Genomic DNA, 1,275 nt, shown 5'->3' on the forward strand with positions numbered 1-1,275 from the left:
GCTTCCAGGGAGGAGGCATCCACAGCCTCTCTGGGCAACCAGTTCCAGTGTATCACCACCCACACAGTAAACAATTTCTTCCTAATATCTAGTCTAAATCTACCCTCTTTCAGTTTAAACCCATTTCCCCTTGTCTTGTTTTGATAGTAAAGAAGCTGTAGAGATCGCTTCTGTGAGAAGAGCCCAGAAATAGCCATGTTGGTCTCCTTCTCCACTGTCCAAAACTAAAGCAGTGAATGACATCAGTTATGCCTCTAAGAGTGTATTCAGAAAGTGAAATGCTGTTGTTCAGCAACAACAGGGAGAGAGGAGTAAAATAATTTAGAGAAACAGCCCTGCACAATCCAAGGTAAGTGCAGAAGGAGGGAAGGAGTTGTTCTGGACACTGACCAGAAGATAGATCCATGGGGGAGCAGGCTGCCCTACAGGCACTTTGCAGAGCAGATCTCCAGTTGCAGCCATGGAGGATCACATGGTAAACAGTAGATGTGGCCTGAAGGAGGCTGTAGCTCTTGGAGAGCCTCTGCAGAAGCAGCCCAGGGCTGGAGGGGCAGCCCATGGAGACCCATGCTGGAACACTGCTTTCCTTGAGGACATCAATATTGAAACAATTCTTGAGAACTGCAGTCTGCAGGAAGTCCCCTTGGATCAGTTAGGGTATGACTCTGGGAGGTACTCTGCAGTGAAGCAGGGGAAGAGAGTGGCTATGAAGTAACAGCAAAAATAAAGTGTTATTGATGGACCACAACCCCCATTCCTCATTCACCTGTGCTGCTTAGTGGGAGAAGGTAGAAGATGGTGGAAATAGCAAAGGTGTTTTTATTTTCAGCTTATTTTCAGTTCTCACTGCTCTAGTCTGTTATCAATATGCAATAAATTACACTAATCTCCCTATGTTGAGTCTGTTTTGCCCTTGATGGTTATTGATGACTAATTTCCATTTCTTTATTTCAACCTAGAAGCTTTTTCACCATGTTTTCTTTCTGTAATCTGTTGAGGAGGAGTAGTAAGGTGGTGGTGCAGTGATGGTCCTCTATTTAGCATTCTTAAACCAACATAATTTTTCACTTTTCTATTGTCCAGATATTTATGTATCTCAGTAATGAATAAATTACTTCCATTTTTGTGTATGTGTGTGTGTTTAAATATAATAAGGATCTCATATGGCTCTGATTTACTTTCAACACAGTCCAGCTGAAGCTCTGCTGGTCTGACAGCTCTCTGTGCCCAACTGGGCCTTCTCCAATTCCCTTCTACATGCCCTGGTCTTTTTTT

This window comes from Meleagris gallopavo, chromosome Z (genome assembly GCF_000146605.3).
Source record: "Meleagris gallopavo isolate NT-WF06-2002-E0010 breed Aviagen turkey brand Nicholas breeding stock chromosome Z, Turkey_5.1, whole genome shotgun sequence".
Classification (NCBI taxonomy): Eukaryota; Metazoa; Chordata; class Aves; order Galliformes; family Phasianidae; genus Meleagris; species Meleagris gallopavo.